The 27,236-nt window shown below is 32.2% G+C and overlaps 1 pseudogene; it reads right to left on the reverse strand.

Moving 5' to 3' along the window:
* Positions 1-18,760: 18,760 nt before the first annotated feature.
* LOC107857358 lies at positions 18,761-20,077 on the reverse strand (annotated as a pseudogene).
* Between the last annotated feature and the right edge of the window lie 7,159 nt (positions 20,078-27,236).

Raw genomic sequence — 27,236 nt, forward strand, 5'->3', positions numbered from 1 at the left:
TATGAAAAAGTTTTATATTTTTTTTTTAGAAAAAATAAAAGTAATTATGGTAACTTTTATTTTCCTCCAAGAAAAAGTAAAACTTAAATATAGTAAGAAAATCAAGGCAAAAACCCTAACAATAGCTTCCTATCTTAAGGTATATATTGATGAATGATGTTCTTCGTAAATCTGAATGAATAAATAACATTATGAAATTTAATATATCATTGGCGGGAAGCCTGTTTTAACCCATAAATAGATTTATTCAACTTATAAACAAGGTGACTTTCATCCTTATCACTAAATCCTTCAGGCTGACGCATGCATATTTTCTCTTCAAGATCTCTATTCAGGAAGACTATTTTCATATTCATTTGATGTAGCTCTGAATCAAAATGAGCTACTAATACCATGATTATTCTTAATGAATTCTTCTTTGAAACATGAGAAAAGGTTTCATGGTAATATATATTTCTTTTTGAGTGAAATCCTTGACTACAAGTCTAGATTTATATCGCTCAACATTACTAGATGAGTCTCTTTTGGTTTTATTAACCCTTTTAGATTCTATAGTAGAGAATCCCTTTGGTAATTCAACGAGATTTCAGATTTTATTTTTATCCATAAATTCTATTGTATCATACCAAAGTGTGGAGTTTTCTCAACTCATGACTTGTGAAATGAACATGAAATCTTTTAGTCTAATATCATATTCAGACTCTTATAGATATATAACATAGTCGCTAGAAATTGCTGGTCTATGAACTCTTGAGGATCTTCTTACTTTCACTTATTAAGGTTCCCCTTCAATAATGGGTTCAGGTAAAGCGGGTTGTTCTTTATGTGGCTCATAAAGTGGTGGTGTCTCTTGAACTTGTTGCTCTTCAGGTAATTCAGGAGAATTTAACTGATTTGCATTTAAGTTTTCAATATATAAATGTATCATAACTAATTTCCTTATCTATTTAAGTTCCACCACTTAAGTTGAACCACTCCCTCTTACTTCATGTTCCTCAAGAAATTTAGCATTTCTAACATCAAAAATTCTAGGAGAATGAGAAGGATAATAAAACTTGAATCCTTTAGAGTTAACCAAATAGACTATAATGAAATCACTTATTGTTCATTTATCCAACTTTTTTAAATGTGGACTATAAATTCTCACTTCAGTTGGACATCTCCAAATGTGTTGTGTCTTAAACTAGGTTTCCATCCTTTACATAATTCAAAAGGTGTCATAGGGACAGTCTTGAATGAAACCCTATTTAAAATATACACAATAATTTTTAAGGCTTCACTCCAAAAGGATAAAGATAAACTTGATCTGCTAATCATGCTTCTTAAAATGTCCATTAATGTGGGGTTTCTTCTTTTGGCCACACCATTTTATTGTGGTGTTCCTAGCATGATATATTGTGTAATTATATAATATTTTTCAAGGACTCAGTAAATGGACCTTTAAATTTATCCTTTTCTGTATACCTACCATAATATCCTCCACCATATCAGACCTTACAATTTTGATCTGAGCTCCAATTTGTTTTTCTACTTCCGTTTTAAAAACTTTATAAACATCAAGTGCTTTTGATTTATCAAATAAAAGATAGAGATACATATAGCTTAAATAATCATTAATACATGAGATGAAATATCTCTCACCATTCAAGCAGGGGTAGAAAGAGGTTCACAAATATCTGTATGTATGATCGCAAGGAATTGAGAACTCCTTTTGGCACTTCTAATGGATTTGTTGATTTGCTTACCCTTTATGCAGTATACACAAGTCCCAAATTCAAAAAAATCAAGAGCTCCAAGAACTCCATCATTAAATAATCTTTTGATTCTTTCAATAGAGATATATCTCATACTCTTGTGCAAAAGGCTTGATGAGTTCTCTTTGATAATACATCGTTAGTGCTAATTTATTTATCATGCAGAGTTATGACATTACATTCAGTCGTGGGGGTCAGCTATAATTTAAATAAATTTTCATACATATTTTCAAAACTCATAACTTTATTACCTTTCAAAAGTTTCATTGTAGACAAATGAAAATTGAAATCCTAACCAGCTATGGATAATCTAGAAAGAGAAATTAAATTCCTAGAAAATGATGGAACATAAAAGTGTTTTCAAACACTAATTGAAAATTATATTTTAAAATGAGCATATAAGTCCCCACACCTTCTACATGTGATACCGTCCTGTTTCCAGAATAAATATTTTGTTTACTTTTCATTGGCTCTCTTAAGAGTTAGAAAACCCTGCATCATTTTGGCATTATGAGTTGTGGAATCAGAATCAATCCACCATGTATTATCAGAAACTTCAAGGAAATTAGATTCATAACATACAAAGGTAAAATTACCTTTCTCTTAAGCCACTTCTTGAATTTCAGACAATCTTTCTTTCAGTGTCCCTTCTATCTGTAGTAACGATAAATGTCTTTGTCAAAACTGCCCTTCTTCTTCATGGAAATAATTTTACCCTTTATTGCATTTTTCTTAGCATGAGTCACTAAATTTGCACTTGGGGTGTCTTATATTTCATCAACCTCTCCCCTTCTTGCACACACATAGTCAAGAGTTTATTGATTGACCATTATCTTTATGTGTGTTGTAAGATATCTTGAACGGATCATATTCTGTAGGAAGAGAGTTGAGAATAAAATACACAACAAATTGTGAAGACATATCAACCTCAAGGGACTCAAGTTTAAAAACAATATCTCTCATATCCATAATGTGCTCACACACTGTACGACTTTTAATAAATGTCATATTTGAGAGCCTTTTCATAAGGATTCTAGATAACGCCTTGTCAGGGCTTACAAATTGTTCATCAATTGACTTCATATAAGCTTTCACATTGTCTTTGTGACGGATAAAAATCCTAATGATTTGAATTATATGAGCCTTTATGAGCATTAAGCTCAAGTGATTAGATCGTTCCCACAACTCATAAAAGGTCTTAGCCTTTGGCATACTTGATTCCATGAGCTTAGATGGTTCTTTTACACGATGTGTCAGATCCAACTCCGAACACCCCAAAATGAGAAGGATTTTCTCCTTACATTCAGTAAAGTTATCACTAGACAACATTGAAATTCAAGCATTTTCATTAAATAGGGCAGTAGAAAAAAATTTGCTAACTTTAAAACAAGAATACAAATGCATAAGCTATGAAATACAAAACCATAAAAATTAATCACATAAATACCGATTCTTAAGTAAAGTCTAAACCTTCCTGTGGGTAGAGGTTGCCTCCATGCATAAAATTACTTAACCTCATTAGACTAGTAAATCAAATAAAACCATAAAATAATCCATACAAGTGGGCATAGGATAATTTTTAAATAGAAAGGTTTGCTATCTATTCCAATTAATCTAACCAATTTAGTTACCTCCTTGTGGGGTAAGGTTACTATTTTGATAAGATAATAGGACTTTATTAGATGTCATTATTATATTTCAATCACTTAACTTATGTGATTAAAAAACTTATTTTGTTTATATCATAAGCTCAAAATGTTGTGGCTAACCCAAACATATGATAAAAAGAACTTAGAATGATATCTCACAATAGTTAATTTAATAATTAACGTAAACAAAGTGTTAATTCTTAAAATGCTAAAGAGATTGAATAGACAGAACCTACATCAAAACAATCTATTCTATAAAGCATCTTTTATAAATCGGAGAAAAATCATACAATAAAAATATAGGCTGAGCCTACATAACATTCGTTAAAACGGTAATTCTTTAGCCATAGCGATAATAAGTTGCATACAGTGAGGAAATAGACTGAGCCTATATATCTCTCGTTAATATTTCTTAAAATTAATCAAGATATTATAAGAAGAATATGATACAGTAATTAAATGTTGAATATGATACAGTAATTAAATGTTCAATTAAAATAATACTACTATTTTAACATAACTAAAAGACTTTATTAAGAATAATTTAAATAGCCAAATGAAAAACTTTCTCGTACACCATGGTCAATTCAGTAACTATATTAATTTAAGCATGATTGCACTTAGAGATAATTAATTACAAACTGAAAGAATATATTTCAACTAATTTTAGTATATTCACAAAACAAATTAATGAGACAAGTTCTATTCCATAAGTCATTATCTCAAGTGAACAGTGAGAATTGAGTGAACAGTTCATACAATGAACTAATTGTGAATATAACAAAATATTGAACAACATAGCTAAAGCTAATACTGATACCATATGTGAATTTCAACACATACACAGAGCCAATGCTTAGCAAAAAAATAAATAGAAATGTACCTTCAGTCATTATTGTTCAAGTGTTGTCAAGAATCACCTTTATCAAAAACTTTAACAAGAAAAGAGGGAAAGAAGAAACCTAAGAATCTTCTAGCCTATGCCTATCAAAGGTATGCCAGACTGACGGAGTCATAGGAATATTTATAGGTAGGATAGGGACTCTTCAGCAAATGACTTTAACTCTAGAGACTTTCATAGTTATTTCTTACCATCAAAGAAATACCATATATGCATAACTATTACTTTACTTGGGAGACAAGGTAACTTTCTTATAAAAAATATGTAGTCATTAATATGTAATATTCTTACACATCAACTTTAAATTACAAAATATGTTTGGAAGCCTTGCTACCTGTTTGTCATGTGTCTATCTAGTAGCATGTGCTTAATCACTGAATGATACAATTTTGTGAAGAATGCCACCATGAAAAGAATGAAGCAAGTTAGCCCTTCCAAAAGGTAATGAGTAATGCAATAATTATCCTTCTTTGAATGAACCTGAAATATTCACTTGCAAAATAACTTTAACAATAACTCTAATAATAACATAATCCAAACCAGCCAATATACAAATAGAGCAACCTGCAATGATCAACAAAACTAAAGTTAATAAAACATGAAAAAATATGAGCAAAAAAATTTCATAAAATAAACATGAGATCAAACCAACAGTTTTAGCACATTTAATAGTCATATTTTCAATAAGTTAGTAAAAAGATCAAACAATGATCAGCAATGGAAATTGGAACAACCAAAAATTTATAATAACACTTAATATTCTAATTCCAAGCATTTCTTGTCGGTAAATGTTTCAAGTACCTATCTAAAACACCAAAACTTGAAAACAAGAAAGATAAAGGAAGATTAAGAAAAATAAAATTGTGTAAGAAAACGTCATAATGGAAGAAAGGAAATTTATGAAAATTAATTAAATTCTTTATCAGTTTCAAAATGACTTTACACTCTTTATTATGATGATTTATTAGACCAATTTTTATTGCCTTCAGAGACTCCTCATTTTTTTAACGTGCCCATATTTGATAAATATAATTAATGCGGAAAACATAATTTTTATTTTTGTAGGTTTTAGGACAGAAAATGACGAAAAACTCAAAATTACAAGAAAAAAATAAATAGTAATACTGATCAATGAGGCATTACACACCAGTGTGTTCATATTTAGCTTTATCTATATTTATAATCTATAATATATTAAAAGTGTGAAGTCCTTAGAAAAGTGATTTGAACCTTTTGTCCTTCATTAAAAAACCTCCTTTAGACAAAACTGTCTTTTCACTATTTTATTCAATTTATTAATTAATTATTTTTTTATTATACTAAACTCCTAAATTATATGAAACTCTAAAATATACGAAAGAGAATCAATTAATATTTTCCTTTATACTGGTCAACTACAAAAATACTTCTAACATAGAACTCTATTAAAGAAATACCTTCTTTAAAGATATAAATATTGAGATCTAGAGAATAATTATTTATACTAATTTATGCACACAATACGCTTAAGTCTTTCAATAACATATACGCATGCCCTTTTTAACGTTTTTCCTTAACTTTTTTTTTTTTTATTCTCTCTTCTCTTCTTCCTTTGTCTTTTAAGTTAGCTATTGATTCACTTGTATTACTTAGATACTAGGTAGTTAGTTTTTTTTTTTTTTTTTTGTAAAGTATTTCCTTCTCATTTTTTCCGATCAATGTATGAATAAATATATACAAGCCATCAGGCTTTGTATAATAAATTCAATAAATGTTTTTATTATTAATTTGTATAATAATTGTATTGTCTTAATATCCCTATTAGTTTATTATTTTGTGGTAGTTTACAGGTTGTAGACGAATGTTGATCAGCTTTGAGAATCATTTTTCGGTAAAGTTTAGGTTTAATTAAATAAATTCCCCATCTTTATATATATTTAAAAGATGTTGAATTTAATTATTTTATTCATTTTTATTATTTAAGTAAATTTTTTATTTAGTATAACGTTTGAACTCATTAAAGTAATGTACACGCGCGAGGCGCGTGCACCTAAACTAGTTATTATATATACATGGGACTAGAAATTATCACCGGGTATTTTCGGTACGAAAAAAATATTTGTCAAAAAATGTTTGGTTTTTATTACTTCCTTTGTTTCAAAAAAAATGACCTCATGTTTTTTTTAGTTTGTTTTTAATAGAATGACCCTTTTCCTTTTAGCAATACTTTAATTTCAATTTTCACCGTGACATTGACTACAAGATTAAATGACATTTTGGTACATTTAACATAACTTTAATTTAAGATTACAAAATTCAAAAGTTCTCTTTATTTTCTTAAATTTCGTGCCAATTCAAAATTCAAAATAGTTCATTAACGGGGGGACTTAGAAGGTCAGCATATGAGAGTGCGTATCTACTATATAAGTAGATAAGAGTTCATTGTCTTGTTGTGCGATTGGTAGTCGTAGGACTACTTTTATAGCCTCATTCATCAATTTTTATTTAGATCTATGGTTTTGTGTGGTTTGATAATAATATTATTTCTTTTTACTATTTTTCTATTAGTATCTGTTGTTTTTGTTACAATCTATTATTATTGTACTTTTATTAAATATTTTTGTAGATTGTTTTTGTCTTCAGCTGACAATCTATTGAAAACAATCTCTCTACTTCTTTCTGAGGTAAAGATAGGGGTAACTTAAGGGTAAGGCTAGTAAAACGTTTGCTTAAGGTCCCTAAAATTTTGAGGCTCCAAAAAATTTAATATGGATTTTATGATTTTAATTTAACATAAAAAAGTATTAAAGATCGTAAAATATTAAAGGTACAAAATTTAAACTAAAAAAGAAAGAAAGAAGAACTACCTACTTTTTACTAATAATATTTTAGAACTTTTTATCAAATCTTCATTTTAAATAAATAAAGTTTCCACAATAATATACAAGGTAACGATTGCAAAAAAATGACTAACATCTTATTAATTAAAATTAGTCTTTACTTTTATAAAAATAATATTACTATGTGAAGTTAAATACATAATGTCTTTAAAGGATACTACACTAAAAAAAGTAGTACGTAAGATACTTTATTGGTAATATTTTTGTTATGTGCATATACTTAAGACCTCATAGTAAAATTTTATTTTAAGCCATTAATTTTATTGAGACTACATTGGGTAAAGATAAAGTCTACGTACAGTTCAATGGATGAGGTGGAAGCAAAAGCCGTGAATACAAAAATGGTCGTACCCAAACTAAGTAAAACAACAGTAGAAGCAACAATTCACGAACAACTTCATCGGACACCGAAAAAATTTCGGTGAACTGGAACTGCAGAAACTCAATGTAGAGCTTAATGTTATTGTGGAAATGGAAAGTTGGAGAATTTTGGGATTAACAAGGCGAAGAGAGGTGTAATTGTGTGTAATCCTAAGAAGAACTGGGATTGGGAGAGTAAGTGAAAGCAAATACATTCTTTCACGTAAAATGTGACTAAATTATGTCACCAAGGGGGAAAGATATGCAATGAAGGGTATTTTCGGTATTTCATTAGTCTTTTATCGTTTGGTTAGAACTTTTAAATGTTTGGTTAGAAGTTAGAAAGCTTGTAACTGTAATGACCCTGCTGGTCATTTTTCATATTCTCACTTATTTTTCATCATTAGAGCTTCCCAAAGTCATTTATAACTTGTTGGAACTGATAGTTCGGTTAATGGGTAGTTCGTTGATTTTTAGAATCAATTTTCCATTTAGAAGTCTTCGTCGATTCCAAATGGCCACTGAGCGAAAACTTTAGTAAAATAATTTCGGATGCAAATTTCAACTGCGCCAACAGCTATATAATATCGATTTTATAGTAGGTAGATCCTTAGTTCGGATCCCAAAGCACCCGAGCTCATTTCAACCCATTAGTCAAAAAGTCAAAAATTAGAATATATAGGTGTAGGACCCACAAGTGATCTAAATTACCTTGGATGGAAAATCCAACTTCACCAATGCGTTTGAAATGACGAATTTAGTGGGGTTACATAGTTAGTTTACAAAAAATGAAGTCCAAATGAATGCGGAAGGTGCAGGCCCATTTAAACTCGTATAAAAGGGTCTTTTTGGTCGATTTTTGAGACATTCTTCATCATTTTGAAAACCCTAGAAGCCATAAATATTTTTTGACAAAAAAATGAGTCTTGTGGGTTGATTAGAAGCTTAGCAACTTGTGTAATACAATTTTTTTCTACAAATCTAAGGTAAATATTCCTGTAATTTGATATTGATTTCATGGTTTCTTGATTCAAACCCCTAAATCATTGTTGGTCAATTGTATCCTCAAAATTGAGTGATTGACTCAAATTGCTTGAGGGTTTTAACTCCCTAAAGATAATTAGGCTATGGGTTGGTCTTGAAAACTCATTTTCAAGGGTGAAACCTAATTGGGTTTTTTGTGTCCATTTGAAATTCATGGCATAATGGTGATATAACGGGTGTTGTCATTCTTGTTATAATGCTTAGATTGTATTGTTGATAGCATTACTTGTTGAAGAGAAAGCTTCTCGGAAAGGAAAGGAAAAACTCGTTGGTTCGTGAGTTGCTTGGATTCAAGGTAGGTTATGCTTACCCGTAGTATGGATTGAGCTTTTTTGTAATGTAACCATTGATATCTAGTGAGATTGGGCAGGAAATTTAGACGATAGTTGATTAAATGGTGAACTTGGGATTTATTAATTTCTATAGGCCATGGATTTGTAAGGTATGATATTTGACCCTTAGTCGAGGACCTTGATTAGCTTAATTGTGGTCTCATGACTATTGTGAGAACACTATAGTGGTTCTAAGTAGACATGAATGGTATACTTTCTCTATCCTTAGGAATGTGTTGACCTATATATTTCCTAGATAGGAGATGACCTTGGTGTTGGGTTGACTTAGGAAGGATTCTTGAAGAGACTTTTCCTATGTACCTAGAAAGGATTGGTAAGCCCTTATGGTGAGGTATGGATGACCTAGCTTAATTCCACATAGAAGCTAGACTTGTGTTGGTAAGCTTGACATTATCGGGATTTAGAAGTGGGACTTGACCCACCTTAATTTTGGACTAAGTAAATGCTTAGCGACCTAGATACATGGTGAGTGTCTAAACTATTTGTACATAGGAGTTATGATGGTTGAAATCGATTATCGTATTATCTTGTTATCATGACTTGAATAAGCTTGTTAAGTGACTATTGGCAAGCCTTGTAAATGCTCATGCTCTTGTTGATGCTCATATTACGTGTAAAGCTTATTAGTAAGGTAAAATGGCAAGTGTTATCCTACATCCCTACTTCTTTATATATTGTGAGCTTTTGTGAATGCTTATTGGTTTGGATATACATGTGGATGTATGTTGTGTATCCGTAGAAATATGTCATATTATGATGATGCTCGGTTCGAGTCCGGAGGAATATGTGATATTATGATGATGCCCGGTGAATTCAAAGAAATATGTGATATTATGATGATGCCCGGTTTGAGTCCGGTGGAATATGTGATGTTATGATGATGTCCGGTGATGTCCGATGAATTCGGAGAAATATGTTATATTATGATGATACCCGGTTCGAGTTCAAAGAAATGTGTGATATTATGATGATGCCCGATGAATCCAAAGGAATACGTGATATTATGATGATGCCCAGTTCGAGTTCGGAGGAATGTGTGATATTATGATGATGATCAATAAATCCGAAGGAATATGTTGATATTATGACGATGTCCGGTGAGTCCGGAAGAGGTACGGATATTATGATGCCATGTGGGGTAAATTTACTTGTATGCATTGATATTTGTAAGGTTAGGACGTGTGGGGACAACCACCTATGTTCTTGAATTTTGAGGTCTCTCTTGGTAAATTATTATTCATTTCTTATTCCAAATCACTATATAAAAGGTGTGACCCTTGTTGATGCTAAATTAGTTACTAGAGGAAATTTATGCCTAATATTGAGTTAAGACTTAGTGTTATGTGTAAACTTGCATAAAAATTGAAGGGCTAACCTAATATATATATTTAACTTGAATAGCAGGTTATATTATGAAATCTTTCCTAGTAACATGGCTTATGTGATAACTAGCTACTTCTAAAATCTATGATTATTATTTGGAACCTAGAAACCTAGTAAACTAGTTGGTGGACTTTACTTGATTAAAATTTGAAAACTAGACTTAAGGTTGTGACAGGCTTAGTGATGATGGATCTAGTATTGCATGATGATTAGTTAAATTATCCCCAAGCATGTGAAGTTGAGATGGCTTAGTTGATAACTCATTTCATGATGATGCTAGTTAAAGAATGTCCTTATGATAGTTGAATAACCTATACTATGGGTGGCTTGTAGTTTTGTCCCAACTTGATGACTAGTGATTTTAAGACTTGTAATCTTTTGACTTTTGAAAAAATAAGGTTAATTAGTATAGACTTCACGGTATTTATCAATGAATTATAGAATTAATTGTTACATGCCTATGATATGAAAATATTGCTTTCTTTATGTTGAATTACGGTATAGGTATTTGGAAGTGGATTTCGGTAATGAGCCATGGCGGGGTTGTGCTACCCGCAATTTTTGGTAAATTGATGAAGTAGTTGTGCTTTATTGTATTATTAGTTGTATTCTTTGGTGTATTCTCCGGTGGTATGGGATGCCGTGATGAGTTCTTGTTTGATATTCTTTTGTATGCTCTCCAATGGTATGGAACGCTGTGATGAGTTCTTTGTTGTGCTCTTTTTCGTGTACTTTCCAGCAGTATGGGATGTCGTGGTAAGTTCTTGTGTTTATGTTCTAAAGATGGTTGATGATGATTATGGAAAGTAGATGCTTTCCGATTGTGTTTATGACTTTATGTTTTCAAAATGATACTCAGTTGTTACGGAGATTATGGGGTATATTGAGATAGTGTGTCATGTTATTGCTTTAGTAATATAGATGTTGTTATAGTGGTATCAAAGCAGATTCATGATCGATCCTATACCTTGACTCTAAGATCATTATCTTACTTTATATCGTCTTTACATTATATTTGATCTCAGCCGGCCGATGAGTATTCATCTTTTGGTACTCATACTATACTTCAGTACCTTTTTGCTGTAGACTCAGGTTCTAGTTGTCGCTGTTGAGCTAGTTTGTGTGAGTTGACTATTCGGAGATAGGGTGAGCTCTTGGAGATCGAGTTTCCCTCCTTCCCCTCTATCCAAGTTGGATTTTCTTGCCAAGGTAACCTATTACAATAGCTCCAGGTTACGGTATTGGGTTACCTACCAGTGGGATATGGTAGGTGACATCATGACTCAAAAATTGGATCGTGACAGTAAAACTCCATATCTTTGAACACTATGTTTGGGCTAAAATGAACCTTTAGAACCTCTAAAATGAGTAGAAATCTTCGAGGATTAAGGTGTATACAGTTTAGAAGCATTTTTGGGCAACATCACGGGCCGTGTGCCGTACGGGGACAATCTTCCATTGTCCATGCATAGCACAAGACACTGTGAGGGTCCACTGCATCAATCTCGTAGAGGGCTCACACTACACAGGGCCCATAAGACGATGAGGATAGCTTTGTGCAGGGCTTGGAGCGCGTTGAGCTTCGTGCCGCATAGGTAGGGGCCTCGCAATGGGGTTGCTCTGCAACCCCCTAGTTTCCTAACGAATTTTCCAAAAAATTTAAGTATCCATAGAGACATTTTGGTCCTTATACATCTAAAAATGTCCCCTAATATTCTAGTACATTTTTCCTAATTGGGATTCACCCGAAAACAACATCAGAACATCCTCCTCTCCCTATCTAAGTCAAGAAAATTATCAATGTTTGTAGGAGATTCCAAGGTTAAGTTTTGTTCATCTCTATCAAAGGTATGTAGAATGACCTCAAATCTATGGGGTTTTAAATTCTCTATTATCACCTTGAACAATATGCCAAAAGGCTGAGATACACCCAAATTTTAGGAGGGTCCTATTATCCCCTGGACTAATTAAAACTACACTTTTGATAATCTTATTGCCTACGTTGCACAACACACTGAATGGTCTACGTAGGCATATGTGTGTGCCACGTAGGAACTAAGGTTGTCAAAAATACAATTTTAATTAGTCTCGGGTAGGGGGTGGAGGGAGAGGGGTAATAGGATCCTCCTAAAGTTCAGGTGTATCTAAGCCTTTCACGTATAGTTTAAGGTGGTAATAGAGCATCTTTCCTTTAAATTATGTTCTTTTAAACTCTTTTTAGTGTTTAAATTATGGTATTTCACTTAACTACAAGAGCATGCTTTCAAATTCGCATTTATGTCTCAATTATAAATTGTTGTTAAGTATATATACTAGATTATGATGAAGATAATGAAGTTGTGATTGGTTTCCTTTACGTAATTATTCATGTAAATATGTTTCGAAGAGTATTCCTCGTGTTAATGTTGCTCTTGTTTATTATGGTGTTATTTGAACACAATTGAGTTTCTTTTAAGGTTTTGAAAGAATCTTGAATGAGAAATGTCTTTGCCTAAAGTATCACATTGAATCGAAAGAACATTATTATATGACCTTTAAACTTCTTTATGGTGATCAATGAATCATGGCATGTAAGAGATTAAAGAGAAAGTATAATATGACTCATGTGACTTGCAAGTCTTAGTATGACGATAACAAATCAAAACTGACCATTCAGAGATAGAATCAATTTTCAAAAAAATTTAATGTTTTTAAAAAACTAAAATAAGGGCCTAAAGTGTGCTAGATGGCTAATCGAGATGGCATGAGCTGAAAAACTTATAACCCAAAATCGTATTTTGTCGATGCGGGATTGATTATGTTCTGAAATATAGATAATCATTGTATACTTGTTTTATGCTATTGGTATACCAAACTTCAGAGACTCCAATCCTTGTGGAAAACTTGAATTTGGGGCTTGGCCGACAAGTTAAAGGCAGATCCTATATATCCCGTGGGATTTTCAGATATGTCGAAGATGCCATCTAGCTCAGAACTATAGAAATCAGAAAAGAATCACAGAGAGCAGACGATTAACTCTGAGTTTGTGTTAATGTTTTGCTAAATTGGCTTTTAACCTCATGATATGTTTTGTTCAGTGTTCGCTATCATTGCTATTTAAATGTTATTTGCTATCATTGCTATTTAAATGTTATTTTCTTTGGCCGTTCTACATGCCAATACATTTCAAGTATTAACCGCCCTTGGGCGACTGCATTATCTCATAATGTGGATTCTGAGGCACAGTCTCGTGGTCCAGCGTAGTAGTAGGATCTCTCGAAACATCAGAGTTGGTGAGCCGTCCATCCTTCGAAGGACATTTTATTTAGACATTCAGTTTCTTCCAGCTTTATGGTACGACCGGAGCCTTGTCCCGACCTAGACAGTTCATTCATTAATAGAGGCTTCGTAAGCTAGATTAGACAGATGTTTTGTTATGATGTTGGGTTTAAAGCTTGTTAGTTAGACTTCCTTGACTTTCCTTACATTTACCCACTTATATTTTCACAATTGGTTCGGGATACCATTGTGGTCAAGGCCTCGGCTCGGGCTGTGACAAGGTTAGTATATGGGAATGTGTCATAAGTGGGTAGACGTTCATTGTCTTGTTGTGTGATTAGTAGAAGTAGGACTACTCTTATTGCTTCTTGTTCTTCAATTTTTTTATATTTGTGGTTTTGTGTGGTTTGATACTAATATTATTTCGTTGTAATATTATTGGTATTTGTTGTTTTTGTTTCTATTATCATTGTACTTTCATTACAAATTTTTGTAGATTGTTTTCGTCTTGAGCTGACGATCCATTAAAAACAATCTCTCTACTTCTTTCTAGGTAAAGATAAGGTTTACAAATGCATCAATGGATGTGGTCGAAGCCAAAATTGAGAAAGCGAAAAGGGTCGAACCCAAACTAAGTAAAACAACAATTGAAGTAGCAATTCGACAAACAACTTCCAGAGAGCGTATATTTCGGTGAACAGGAGTGCGGAAGTTCCTGTGGAGAGCTTAAGTTTTTTATGGGAATGTAAAGTTAGAGAATTTTGGGGATTAACAAGGGGAAGAGAGGTATAATGATGGGTGATTGGAATTGGGAAAGCGATGACATTGTATAAAATTACTAGAAATCATGTCACTCTTTTCTAAGGTGGAAAAATATATGCAATTGAAGGGTGCATTTGGGAGGAAAGTATTTTTCAGAAAATGTTCTTTTATATTTTTCATATTTGATTGAACAAAATTTTTAGAAAATAATTTTCCTAGGAAAATTTAATCTAGTAGTATTACCAATATCTTGTAGGTAAATTTGAGAATTACAAATAAATTTAACATAAATGCTAGCAATAAACTTATAATTTGGTGAAATATTACCTGAAATCTTATCTTATTGGTGAAGGTTCAGTTTCGACATTGTAATTTCCCCCTCCTTTTCCTTTCTTCTGCCTCTAAAAAAACTAGTATTTGTACCCGCGCGATGCTTGGAAAGTTTTAGGGTAAAAATTTCACAAATATCTTATATATGATAATATAATAAATTCATCCATATTCTTAAGTAGAAAGATTATAGTGCTTCTCTTGATCTTAAGCCCTTCCCATTATCATATTCATATTTGTAGTGAATAAATTTTAAATTCTGAAAAAAATACAAAGAATAGATTATTTATTAATCATATATCTCATTTATATTATTGTATCTAATTTATTTGCTTCATACTTTAAATTGATACACTCAATTTAGAGGTTTATATTTCAAAACAAATTCAAAAATACATTTAATTTAAAAATTATACATGATTTTGCATTGCTCGTAAAGTTGATACACTTATCTCGTCATGAACATTTTATCAATATTTTTTTCAACATTATTGAAAAATTAATGATCGTTATTAGTCGCTTGTTTTTAATGTTACACTATTAGTCTAATGCAATTGAATTACTTTTCTCGTTAATTTTGTTTTCAATAGGTCCATATTTTGATTTTCACTTTTACTAACTTGCAGATAGATTTTGCACAGGAAATAAGATAGATCCTATAAATTCAAAATTTGTTTATAAACACAATTTATATATATGTATATTTTAAAAATAAACATAATAAATATATGTACATGAAAGTGTTAATTACGTTTTCATAAAAGCCAAAAAAAGTTTTATCATAAAAAAAAAAGAAGAAGCCACAAATAATCATTAAAGTCTGTAATCTTAATGTGAAGCAATATAAGAGTCGCAATGGCAAAGGTAAAAAAAATTGTTTCTTCATCAACAAAACATTGATTATATTCATAGATAAATTTAAACGTAATATGCTTTTTCTCTATGTACAACTTTAAATAGTTTCAGTAAACAAACATAATAAATATAACCAATTGTAACCGCTACAGTTGAGTACGTATATAATAAATTTGCTTAGAGATACGTATTAAAATATAATATGTTCAAATGTAATAAATCATACTAAACATTGATTATACTCATAGATAAATTTAAATATAATATGTTTTCTTCTCTGAATAACTTTGAATAATTTTGGTAAACAAACACAATAAATATAGTCCGTATATAATAAATTTTCTTAGAGATACATTTTTTTTTTTTAAAAAAGAGATAGTATAGCGTATTCTCAAAACTAATTAAAATAAATTATACTAAATCCCAATGGATACATGTTAAACACAAAAATTCAAACCATAATAGTTAATAAAAAAAATAAATTCGGATAAGCTAAATTATTGCCACAGCAAGTTCCTCGCAAAATAATAAACTAATCAAGATTGGAGACCTAATTCAATCTTTAGAATTAACAAAAATAAGAGAAGGCCTACATTTTAGGCCTCTTCCTTTTCTTTCTTCCTCTGTTAATTAAAATTTGGTATAGGTCTACTACTAATGCTATTTGTAGACCTATAGTTTAAAAAAAAATTTGTCGATATCTCAACTTGTTAACATCAAAGGAAATTACATGATAATGCAATTCATCATCAACAATCTGACAACTACGGTTATTGGTAAATAAATATTCAAATTCAATGATTGACTATTAAGCAAAGAAGTTCAAATCTTTCAATCAAATTCTCAAGCTCTTTAGAAGTATCATTTATTCATCTCTTGTCTTTATGAATTTATATTTGTCACGTTGAAATCCATTATCAAATTTCTAATAAGAATAATTCACATATGAAGAAAAAAAAATTAGGTATATGAAATAACACATGAAAATTGTAATAGAATGTATAACTTTCGAAATGAATTTCTAGTATTACTTTGACTTTGTACAGATGATAGAGAATAAACATAGTTATGCTAAAGACTCTAAAAATTCAGAGAAAAGAAATTTTAGCAAAATAAATTAAGAGAGTTTGATACTTTTTTTAGTTCATTCTTTTAATTTATTTTCATTCACCCCTTCTCCGTTGGTGGAACAATAGAAATACTATACTGTATATAAAAAGGCACATTTTTAGGGGACCATCCAAAGCAGAAAGATAGCAAGGCTTAATGAAATTTAGAAAACTCAAATATTGAGAGGAAGATGATACTATATAACAACAATAGTCAATAATATCGTAGTCAAAAAATTGGAAACATGACTTACATTGTACATCGAGAAGCTTTCAAGGAAAAATCATACATGCCAAACTAAAAGTATTAAAATTTATGAGGCTCAAATTTCATGGTCATTATAAAACATTTGAAGAAACTGTCAAAAGAAGTAAAAAAAAAATAATGACTTGTTTGTCAATAAATATCCTGTTTTTGGTGGGATTAATTACCATGATGCATAATCTGCATCATAAACATGAACATGTAAATCTCCACAATTACTCTCTCATCATACTTTTTGAATTGTATCTTTTCAAATTCAGTAAAATTAGAATCTGTTGCAAATCTATCATGACCAATGCACCTTAACTTTCAAATAGTAATGGTTCTCAAATGCATCCCATTATTTTATTTACGATAAGATGTAAAAGAACTTTCAAAGCAGTTAGAGAATCAAGTTAAGTAAAAAGAGATTTATTATTTTTCAAAAATCAAAAGGAGATTACATATAAATACTTTTAAAAACACCTCAGTTTAAAGATACCCACAATTACATACCTATTATACTTTCATCATCTTCACTTCTATCTGTTTCATCAGTCAAATAGAATCCTCTCAAAGGGATGATTGTCAAATTATGTCAATTTCAAGATCCTTCAACATCACAACAGTTTTCACGGAAACTCCCATAGCATAAGTCTCTCTTGCACAGAGATGAATTGAAAAGAAAAACTGTTTCACCGCTGCAAATATATTGTCAAATAACGTCCTTTTTATTTGGGTTAAAGTAAAGAAGTTGTAACTGTTTTGAACTCAATTTTTTTCCTTTTTTGAACTCAAACTATAATTTATCTTTGAAAAAATAATTTTTTACATACTGATATGTACAGTTAATTAAAGAATTATATCTTCCAAATGAATAGTCCTACATGCCTTGAATTATGGTTGCACGTTTTGAGGAGTGAATATTTGTATCTTTTAAAACTTAAACGTAAATTAAATAAGCAACATAAATGGATAAACTTAGAAATTTCGCAAAGTCCCACTTTTTTTTTATCTTTTAATCTTTCTGAAAACCTTAGCAATAAAAAATAGAAAAAAAAAAACTAACTGTAAATGTAAATTTCTTTAAAAAATGTAAAAAAGAAAAGTGAATAATAATTAATTCTTCACTAATTAACTAACTTTTTCTAAAAGAGCACGTGTCAAATTCGAAGGTTGCCACTTGGCTGATTGTAGAGGCTTTGTTCTCTCTTTATAATAGTATTTAGATTAGTAAAAGATAAATCGATAATTTGGAAGGTCGATAGGATCCTAGAAAGAGAGTTGAATATAGAACAAACATTTTTCAAATTTTTGAGTAACATTTGGAGATTATTAATACAGTTTTTGTTTTACAATCTATTCATTGCTATTGTAACTTCAAATTTGAGATAGATAATTTAATTAAATTTAAAAGTAGTAAAATAACAAGTGTTTGTTTAATTGGCTTCAATTTTTTTCTTGAATGAAACTCATGTGTGATATAAGAAATCAAATGCTTTTTGGATTTCAACCTTCTTTTTTCTTCAAATTTCAATCAAATCATATCTAAACATCTATACTCCCCTCAAAAGTTTAATGCGAAATACATTGACCGAGGGCTTCCTAAACTTAGCAAAAATAGCAAAATCAACTTCATGACCTACTAAACACATGATTCCAATTTTGAATGAACATTGAACACATAAAAGATCTCTAAGTAGAAGACGAAGTAAATGTAATTCTCAAAAGATTTAACCAACATTTGAAGTATATTGCTAGCCACATTAAAGACCACAAAAGAAAGGGGAATTAAAAAATAGTAGCTAGCCAATAGCAAAATTCATTACATTTATAAGAGTATTTATAACTTGTCAACCCCCATCCACAACTAAAATCCTTAATGCTTTGTGCAATCCATAGGCAAGAAGGAAACTTGTTTAGCCACAAGATCATACCCAATTAAGAAATTTGCCTGTGCCAAGTTCCCAAAAGTAGCAAATGCCTCATCAGGCAGCATTGTAAGACAAATTAAACCTTCATCCACTTGTGTAAATGCATTCGCTTGTGACAACTCTACATCCGCATTTGTAAAATGTGCGACAATCTTAGGAGCATTGATAATATCATTCTTAGAGGCGTAACATACATTAAAAAATCCTGACGTGTCATGTTTTCTAGTAGCATTAATCGAAGCCACCAATGTTTTCTCCAATTTCGCGTAAAATTTGTGAGGGAAATACGTAAGTAATGTACCTGAATCGATTAAAATTTTACCTTGAGTGTTGGAACTAATTTTAGAAGATTTGAATGGCAAAATCTTGTTTCCAATGCTAATACTTTCCAAAGTTAGATAATATAAACTTTGTCCCGGAATCAAGGGAGTTGAAACGACTCCAGGACCAGACACAACCGCATAGTCACCAAAGCTGATGTGACTAGTTGTATTGGAATCAACTGATAATAATTCCACTGGAATCAAACAATATGAGAATTTCCCTTTGATTTCTTGATGCATTTGGTTAACAATTGAGACATCTCCACCAGCTAATCCAATGAGGCCAGAAGTGGTATTAGAGAATCCACTATTGTTATGTCCACAACCGAAGGCAATTTTAGGAATTGAGACATGTTTACCAGAAGTAGAAGAAAATCTGAAAGTTTCAACAGAAAGATCACCTAATGTAGCGGATCCATCAGCATAAGTCACTTTATAATTACATGTATTATTGTTACATGGAGTCGGAGACCATACTTGTTGACAAAGTTTAGTGTTACAGCTAACTGTTTTGTAAGAAGAGCTATTCTTGGGATTGAAAATGGGTCTTAACTGTTTGAAGCATTCAACACAAGGCTCACATTGTATCCATGTCAAGTCACTACCAGTGTCAAGAATGACAAAAGCGTCTACTGGGGGAGTTCCTATTGAGATTTTCATGAGGTATTCACCATCGCTTGCAGTAAGAGTTGATTGGATTGGGTTAACACATTTTTTCTTAAAGAAGGAAGCCCGGGAGGATGATCGATGGATGGCATTTCAAAGCCGTTCATATGGAGTATTTGATGAGTCATAAAAAGGTGAAAGAGGAGAATCACGATGGATATGATCGACAGTGAAGCCACTTACACTTTCATGACAAGAAACCAAATAAAGATAAAAGAAAGATAAAAGAACTAAACGAAGGAAAAGAGTGAAAGCTTTAGTAATAATCACCATGGGTAAGGTTTTGGAGAATGATAATAAATGATGAAGAGGGGACAAATGATATATAAGTACCATTTTATAGGTAACAAAATTTATGTCAAGAGACTAATATAGGAATTAATTAAGTAAAAAGAAATGGAATAAGGGAACAAAATGTATGCTAGATTAGTTATGGGAATCATTGACTAAAAATAATAACTAGGGGAGAAAGTTTGATTTTGTTACCATTACCAAATAGAAGAGTATGAAGTGGGACAATTTGGATAGTTGACCTTCACTTTCCATAGAAGACATGGATATATAGTTTGTAATTAAGGAAATACTAGATCTATTAGATTCATAACATATATACTCCTTATTTGCCTTCCATATTTTTTTTGTTCTTAAGAGATATTTTCATTAAACATAAGGTCATTACATTAAGAGACTAGCCTAGGCAATATAGTACCCATTTCATCTCTATCAAATACACGAATAATAGAAATGGGTAGATTAGGGTACATCCTCAAGCTTCTAAATATTTAGCTCACATCTTTCTTTGCTGTCTGGTCTGCAACTTCATTTGCTTCCTGAAAATGTGCTTGATTGTTGCCCTTCTTGCCTCATATACTAGTTATCTGCAATTGTCAATTAAGTTTTGGTAGGAGCAAGAAGTATTAGATGTAATGAGTTCCCCTGTAGTACAATTTTTATCCGGGAATTGTGCTAGTGCTTCCATAAATATGTTTGTGGCATAGTATCATGCAACACCCTGCACTTTCGGGCTAAAGTTAAATCGTCTTTCCTACGTTCATGGACCCGAACTGTAATACCCCGTACTATTCTTAACTTAATTCAAATTTTAGTTGCTTGCTTAAGGGGCTTAAGGCTCTAAATTTTCACAAAGTGTTGGGGGCTTAGTTATCTTCAAGACCCCTAAATTTTGAGGATTTCTATTTTGACCTTCCTGATCCCAAGATGATAGTTTTTGAGTTAATTCATGTTTAGGGATGTAAGAAGTATGTATCGGGGGATTTTTAGATTTTTCGGACAAGGTTTAGGTTACGTTTGGATCACGAATCCAACGAGTCACCACGATAGGGCCGCGTCGCGGTGACATTCCCCTTTGGCTCATACATCGCATCGAGGTGTAGGTGTTTTTGTCTAGTTCTTGATTTATAATTTGAATGCATGTGTCACGATATTTATTCTAGTGTGTGAAGTGCTTATTAGGTGAAAGATGTTCATAAAAAATACTTAGAGCAAATTTGAGCTAAGAGTCTTTGATTTGTCCAAAGTTTGGTATTCGATTCTACAAGGGTCAATTTCAAACGTGTATAACTTTTGATATATGTGGAATTTTTGTAGCTCAAAACCCACCAAATTTTAGATAATTGAGTCGGCTTTCTAACGATATCAATTTTGCCTCAATCCGATACCTGAGAAAAAAATTATGACCATTTTCGTATGAGCCAGTAAGCCTTCGTGATAAGACCGCATCGCAGTGGGCGTACAAAACCCATTTACAGATTTAAGAATATCAGAAGGGAAATTGGGACTTTTTCTCCTCAACCCAATTGTTCAAAACACCACTTGGGACATCATTAGGGCATTATTTGTCTGTCTTCTCCAATTAACTCTCAAGAAAAACCCTCCCTCTTTCCAAGAACAAATTCAATACTTTTTCCCCAAGTAATCTAGAATTCAAGCTTTTCAAGATCAATATTCTTCAAGAAAGCATCAAAATTATGGTTCATCCTCCAAGTTAAAAAACTTAAGGTACGTGGGGCTATCCTAAATTTCATGAACGTAAATTTTAAAATTTTTACAAGATTTAAAGTATATGTATATGCGCGTATTATGAGATTTCTTTTGAGAGCATGCATTGGGAACCCCGATTTATGATGAAATCTTGTTTAAACCAAGGGGGTTTTCCCTAAACTTTATTATGTTCTTGTGTATGAAAGTTATGCGTTTGGAAAGTTATATGGGAGCAAGATTTACGTGAATTCCCTCTCTTGTTACAAAACCCATTGTTTTGTCAATGTTATAGATTGTTTACATGGATGGTTGAAAGTTGATTTAAGTGTTTTTGCCAACGTTAATGGATTGTTATTGTCTTATGAAAGATTTGAGAGGGGTTTTCATCATTTGATTAAATGCTCATATTCACTGTTAAAGAACTTGCATGTGCTCCATGAAAGGAGATGACCACACTTTGCCAAAGAACTGAAAGGACAGTATTTTTCATAAGTTTTCATGTGTTTTGAATCTAAGACTCTCTCATGTTATGTTTAAATGCTTTTGGTGGTCAAATGACATGTTTTCGATTGAAAGGACTAAAGCATAATATGATATGGCTTATAGATATGACTTGCAAGTGTTGGTTTAATGATACCAAACAAATGAATGCTAGACAGATTTAGAACAAATCAGAATACAGATTCTATTCAGATTTTTAGATTTAGATTTTAGTAAGATGTATGTTTTAAAAGATTAAAGATGGGACATAAGAGAGTTAGGTGGTTGCTCGAAGAAGGAGCGAGTTCAGATAACTCATCACTGGAAATCGTGTTTTGCTGATACAGGTTTTATTATGTTCGAAGATAGGGATTATACGCTGGCCTTGTTCCCTTTGGCATATTAGATTTAGATACTCCAAACCTTGTGGCGAACTTGGATTGGGGGCTTTTACTCCGAGTCTTGCGCGAATACCTTATAGCCTGTGGGATTGTAAATATGTAGGGTGTAACACCTAAGCTGAGAAGTAAGACAGAGAGTTTAGTTGAGATTTACAGAAATGTATTGAAGCCTGTTGATTACGCCCATGTATTTTCATTTGTTTTATGCTAACATGATTTTATGAAATTCTCTCACCTATGTTGTATAAAAATATTTTTTGTTTTTGGATTGTTCCTGGTACTAGTACCTTTATGTATTGAACCCCTATGTTTCAGGTTCTGTATTATAGTTCCATGGTCCATACATCAGTATAACACTTGGGATATGACAAAAATGGGTGAGCCATCCATCTTTCGAAAGACATTTACTTATATGTTGAGTCTTTTAGTAAATGGTCAAGTCAATGGATTTTTCCAAACCTAGACAGTTAGTTTTTCATTAGAGGCTTCATAGATGATATTTGAATTGTTGTATTATCATATTTTGTGAACACAGTTTGTATTATAAATTCTCTTTAATTTTATTATATCTTTCACATTTGATTTATCTATGGATTATGTTCATGATAGCATGTTATGGGGTCTCTCAGGCCTTCGTGGATAGGGATGCCTATTTTTGTTAGGGCCTTGACTCGGGACATAACACGCTTTATCTCTGAGCACGGTTCATAGTCCTAGGGTGTCTGCGAAGCTGTGTCTAGTAGAGTCTTGCTTATGGGTATGTTGTGTACCACACTTATAATTAGGAGGCTACTAGACATTTAGGAATTTTTTCTCTTTCTTTCATACTCTAGTTCATGCTTCAGCATCTTCTATAAGAAATTTATCCAAATTCCTTCCTTAATCTTATGTTATGGGCCATGCCTCATTTTTGAGGCACTACAAGTCCAAGAGTTTGGATCCCCAATGTTGTGGTCTATTCTGATTGAGTTATCCATGAAGTTATGAGATAGCAAAAGGACTTGAGAGGAGACCATTAATTCTTCAAAGTGTATTGACTCAGGTGTATATCACTATATTAATAAAATTGTGCTTTTCAGCCTGAGGTACGAAGTGTATCTAGTTTCTTTCATAATCTTTATTGCAGATGTCATACTTAAGGGTAATAATATATGCCTGAATGGTGGAACAATAATTCCACCCTAGAAGTCGCATATGTTAAAGTGTCATGACCTATAAGTAGTGAGATGGTCCAGAAATTGGTGATATAAAGTCACAAGGTTAGAAGTCAGAGTAAGGATGATTGTTGCATAAATAAATAGTTATTGTTGTATAACCTTTTACTGAGGGGTGGTTTTCTCTTTTATGGTAATTGGCTAATATTGTAGCGAGATTGGTAGATTGTATGGTAGTCTATGAAGAAAGTGATCGGCTATGTCTATTATTTATCCAAAATAGAAAAGGAGCTCAGAGTGGATAGTTATGGTGGTTGAAGAAATCATTTATAGGCGGTAAACGAAAAGGGGTAGATTTGTCAATAAGTTATGCGTAGAGATATTTTGGTGTATATGAAACTTGAAGGTTGTGGGGATATATGTATCGGTAAGTAAATATGATGTGAGAAAGTAGAATATGTTAATAGATTGTAATAGGTTATATTATAATATTAAGATCAACAATCCTTGTTATGTGATTTTACCTCCTTGATTGTATTTTCTCTAGTAGTTGTAAACTAGTACGACATGTGAGAAGGTGTGTGGGAGGTTCTAAGGTGTAGTAGTAGTGTTGTGGAGAGAATAAACTTGTGGGCCATAGTTAAGTGAAATAAGAGACTTAGGTTTATATTTCTATTCTATTGATTAGTAAAGTATATGGCATGCTTCATATGATTGGTGTCGTTAGACAGTTGGCTTGAACTTTAGATATGGAATGGAGTGGTCAAAATAGTAGTTCAAGATTAATGATGCATGTTTTGTGGGAATAAACTAGTAGGTTTAATTTGAGATGTGAAATGACCTAGGTTGGCAATTTGTGAAAGGAAAAGTGGATAATTGTTATACATGTACATGAGGGCTAGTGTCAAAATAATGAATTATGGTTGAGTCTTTAAGTGGATAAGAGTGTTAGGTATTTAAGCATAAGTTGAAAACCCCAAGGTAGCATATTGTTAGATAAGGTTTTATATGTATAGGTGTCATGTGTATCTACTTTGCATTCTTGGATTTTGTAGTATGGAGAAGTCTGGGGAGTTGTTGTATGGTGTTCTTTATAGTTAAATTGAGAAAATATAGGTAGGCAATATGTATCTTCGGTATAATCTTACATATTTTGTTAAGATTGTAAGTATGTGAGTAGAGGTCTAATGTTGGCGGGTTAAGTAGTAGAGAATGAATTATTATGTGATAAGAAGTGTGGATGTGTATGCTTATGAGAGTGGGAATGATAAGGTAATGGCTATAGGGGCTAGCAAAAGTTAAAAGTAGCATTTTTGGAAAGCAATGTCTTCAGAGTATAGTTATCAGGGCGAAGTTCAGCGTTTGAGTGTATAGTGACACCCTATTGTGTTGAGTGTTGTGCTTGTAGATTTAATGGGAAGATATGTCTTTAAGTCTAGGATTGCATCTTTGATCTAAGGGGAAGATGATGAATTAAGGTAGTTCCCGAATTTCCTTGTGGTGTCAAGTTTCAGGTAAGAATCATGATAAATCAATTCCTATTCAAGCAAACCCCTCCTACTTCAATTTAAGAGGTCATTCTGCTAATGTCTTACGTCATGAATTAAAGTCATGCCTATGCCGATGGTTTGAGTTCTCTATAGACTTATGTTCATGTTCTTCCCCTCAAACTAGAAGCAATGATGTCTCAGTAACCCAATCTTTCAGGTATTCAAGCCCTATGTTATATTGCTCATGATCCATAAAAAGTCCATGTCTCACATCATGCTTGGTCCTAAGAAAATATGTTTCTATATGATTACCGATCCATTTTATGTCGGGATTAGCCAAAGTGATAAAGTTTATGCAAACTCATGACTATCTCAACTCTGAAAATGAGAAACAATAGCTTCAAGTGGCAATCCTTGTCTCAATCGCTGACCCCATGAGTTCCGCCTTTATGTTATACTATTCATGATATATGCTCACATGTTTCTCACTGTGCCCAGTCCTAAGAACTCATGTTATATAGGTTTACGTCTGAACGACTCTCTACTTGTAATCCATACACTTGATATATGGGTCACTTCATGTCTATTATGTTGTATCTTTATCTCATATCTCACCTTGAGTAGTGCAATAAGTATATGGTATAATCTAATAGTGTTACTCCCTTTCTTGACGCATATGCTTGAGTCCCTCAATGATCCTTCGAATGATAGTATGATAGTAGTTATGTAAGAGTAGTAGTAACTTAGGAAGGGGAAGTAGATGTTCTTGAATGTGAAAATTTTGATGGCATATCTTTAGCTAAGGTTATAGATTATGGGGAAAACAAGGAGATGGAATTTCGTTATGTGATTTAGTTGGGAAGGAGGTATGTGGCAAAAATGTTTGTGAGAGTGATTGAAATTGTTGGTCCTAGTGGGGAGATCCATGAACAGGGTGTAGAAGTGATAGGCTTGGATGTGGTGATTCATGAAAACACAACCCATGTAATATATGGTTAGTACTCCCTGAGTTAAAACCCGAGGGTGTCGGATGGTAGTGATAACGCGAAGTAATATTCTTATATGAGTCCCATAGATTAAGCTAGCATCTCCTTATTTCCGAGTTAGGCTTCAACATAGAAGTACCACGTAGTGGGACTCAAACTCCTGTGGTTAGATGTGTGATGGGAGTATTGCAGGCTGGATATAATGAAGTATGTTATTTAATGTTGGGGCATAGCCGAGTAGAGTTTATAAGTTTAAGTCTATCCCTATCTCCCGCGAAATCTGATTTCATGATTGTATTGATGGGAAGAAGGACTATTATTACCAAATTAACTTATGCATTGTGTTGTGATTATTATGATTTATAGAAATCATGTGCAGATAATCCTTGTGTAAAGTCTCATTTCCTCATGCTTCATGCTTAAACGTTTCATTAGGGGTTATCATGAATCTCTTTTAATGCCTTTGCATATTTGGTTGAGGAAAAATGTTCAATGAGAGGTTACGTTCTTTATTTAATACTTTTAGAGCTTCAAAAAGGTCCTACCCATCATTTGGGGACGAATGATTCCAAGGGGGAGATAATGTAACAACACCACACTTTTGGGATAAAGTTAAACTATCTTTCCTATATTTATGGACCCAAACTATAATACCCCGTACTATTCTTAGCTTAATTCAGCTTTTAGTTGCATTCTTAAGGGACTTAAGGCTCGAAATTTTCACAAAGTGTTTGGGGCTTAGTTATCTTCAAGACCCCAAAATTTTGAGGATTTCTATTTGGAATGTCTCGACCCCAATACGATAATTTTTGAGTTAATTCATGTTCAAAGATGTAAGAAGTATGTCCGGGGGAGTTTCGGATTTTTCGAACAAGGTTTGGGGCATGTTTGGATCACTAATCTAGCGAGTCACCGCGATA

The sequence above is a fragment of the Capsicum annuum genome, chromosome 1 (assembly GCF_002878395.1).
Source record: "Capsicum annuum cultivar UCD-10X-F1 chromosome 1, UCD10Xv1.1, whole genome shotgun sequence".
Taxonomy (NCBI): domain Eukaryota; kingdom Viridiplantae; phylum Streptophyta; class Magnoliopsida; order Solanales; family Solanaceae; genus Capsicum; species Capsicum annuum.